This window comes from Erythrolamprus reginae, chromosome 2, assembly GCF_031021105.1.
Source record: "Erythrolamprus reginae isolate rEryReg1 chromosome 2, rEryReg1.hap1, whole genome shotgun sequence".
NCBI lineage: Eukaryota > Metazoa > Chordata > Lepidosauria > Squamata > Dipsadidae > Erythrolamprus > Erythrolamprus reginae.
The window spans coordinates 311,505,430-311,507,848 of record NC_091951.1 but is presented as its reverse complement, the minus strand read 5'-3'; the positions used below and the strand labels follow the sequence as shown (position 1 = coordinate 311,507,848).

The 2,419-nt window shown below is 38.8% G+C and overlaps 1 non-coding gene across 1 annotated transcript; it reads left to right on the top strand.

Moving 5' to 3' along the window:
• The first annotated feature begins 1,690 nt into the window (after positions 1–1,690).
• Positions 1,691–1,805, top strand: LOC139163313 (U5 spliceosomal RNA). The gene has a single exon (XR_011558465.1). It is a non-coding gene; the product is annotated as a U5 spliceosomal RNA (small nuclear RNA).
• Positions 1,806–2,419: the final 614 nt, after the last annotated feature.

The following is a 2,419-nucleotide window of genomic DNA, read 5'->3' as shown; positions in this document are numbered from 1 at the left end:
CTTTGAATTGTGACCGGAAATTGATCGGCAACCAATGTAGAATGCGGAGTGTTGGTGTAACATGGGCATACCTTGGGAAGCCCATGATTGCTCTCACAGCTGCATTCTGCACGATCTGAAGTTTCCGAACACTTTTCAAAGGTAGACTCATGTAGAGAGCATTACAGTAGTCAAACCTCGAGGTGATGAGGGCATGAGTGACTGTGAGCAGTGAGTCCCGGTCCAGATAGGGCCGCAACTTGTGCACCAGGCGAACCTGGGCAAACGCCCCCCTCCTGAAAGATGTTTCTCTAATGTGTGCTGTGGATCGAGGAGGATGCCCAAGTTGCGGACCCTCTCTGAGGAGGTCAATAATTCCACCCCCCAGGGTTATGGATGGACAGATGGAATTGTCCCTGGGAGGCAGAACCCACAGCCACTCCGTCTTATCAATGCATGCATAAAAGCAAAAAATCACCAAAATCTCATGCGTGAGAGTGTCCCCTCGTGTGATTTTTGCTTCTGTGCATGTGAAGAAAGCAAAAGCTCCAAAAACTCAAGAAAAGATGGTGCCGCCCGACGGACCGGCACTGGAGCAGTCCCACGCAAAAAACACTAGTGGTGCAGAACCGCCTGTCACACTGGTAGGAACCCACCACTGGTGTTGAGGTAATTTATAGGGTACAGTTAAGACTTGTTCTTAGCTTTATATCTTTTCCTCATATAAATAAAGTTACTATTATATCAGTATGAAAAATATTACACTAATATAATATCTATATAATTTTCAGCCCAACCTTTTCATTTTTCTTCAATTTTTTAATTTTATATTTTGTTATAGAAAACAAATACATGCAAAGCTTACTATTTAAAATATTTTAGAATATCTCCTAATTAGTAAATATATATATATTTGCATCCTTTAAAAAGCTACAGTACAGTTTAATAATTTTGTATGATATATGTTTGCCTTTTTAAACTGAAACTTGTATTTTCTGCCTGTACATACATATTATTATTATTATTTATTAGATTTGTATGCCACCCTTCTCCGAAGACTACATTAAAATACATAGAAGGCAACTTAGAATTGTGATATCAGCGTAGTTTTAAAAGTCATATTTTCATTACTTTGATCTAAATCTGTACAGTATAAGAAAAAAAATCTCTCATATTAGTGACACTACTCATTATATATTCAGGAGGCATGTTGTCTGAATGTCACTTGGTATCTTAATTACATTTTATTGTATAAAATAATTGTAATATGTAATTATGCAATTATTTAACCTATAATGAGCCGAAGTGGCGCAGCAGGTAGAGTGCAGTACTGCAGGCCACTGAAGCTGACTGTAGATCTGCAAGTCAGCGGTTCAGATCTCATCACTGTCTCAAGGTTGACTCAGCCTTCTATCCTTCTGAGATGGGTAAAATGAGGACCCGGATTGTGGGGGCAATATGCTGGCTCTGTTAAAAAGTGCTATTGCTAATATGTTGTAAGCCACCATGAGTCTAAGGAGAAGGGTGGCATAAAAAAACTGAATAAATAAATAAAATAAAATAAATAATTATTTAATGTACTTGAGCCTGTTTAACTATTTTTAATGACAGAATTTCTATCATGATACCTGGCAAGCTAAGTTGGGTCTATCAGTGAATTGCCACCAGATTGCAAAAATTCCTGGCTGCTTAACAGAGTTAATATTTCACTCGACTCTGGTTTCTCTTCAGATCATGCAAATCTTTTGCCTTTTACTAAAGATTTCCGTGGAGAGGAACATTTATGAGTTACGATTAATTTTTTGCAGCTCTGCTTTGGCAGAGCTTAAAAAAAAAATTCAGTGTATGGTACTAGAATTTCAAGGCAGTGTGCTGAAAAAAAGGATGAATATTTCAGTAAATGCAAGGAAAGTATCCAAAACATTTCTATTTTAATACTAATACAAGACTAAGAACCATCTTCTAGAAATACGCTACTTAATTTTACCAGTTTCTGTTAAAGATTTAGATTTAGATTTATTATTAGAGTTGGAAGGGACCTTGTAAGTCATCTAGTCCAATCCCCAGGAGTTCCTACACCATTTAAGACAGATGGCAGTCCAATCTCCCCTTGAAGGTCTCAAGTGTTGGGGCTGTCACAACCTCCGCTGGCAAGCTGTTCCACTAGTTGATCACTCTCACCGTCACAAAGTTTCTCCTCACTTCCAGGTTGAATTGCTAACATGTCAAATATCATATAGCGTATATAATATCTAATAATCATGAAGATATTAGATCTATAAGGGCATATGGCATCGGCCTTACATGGCATCAGATCAGAATACCTACGAGACTGCATTCTGCCGCACGAATCCTAGCGGCCGATTAGGTCCCACAGAGTTGGCCTTCTCTGGGTCCTGTCGATTAAACAATGTCGGTTGGCGGGATCCAGGGGAAGAGC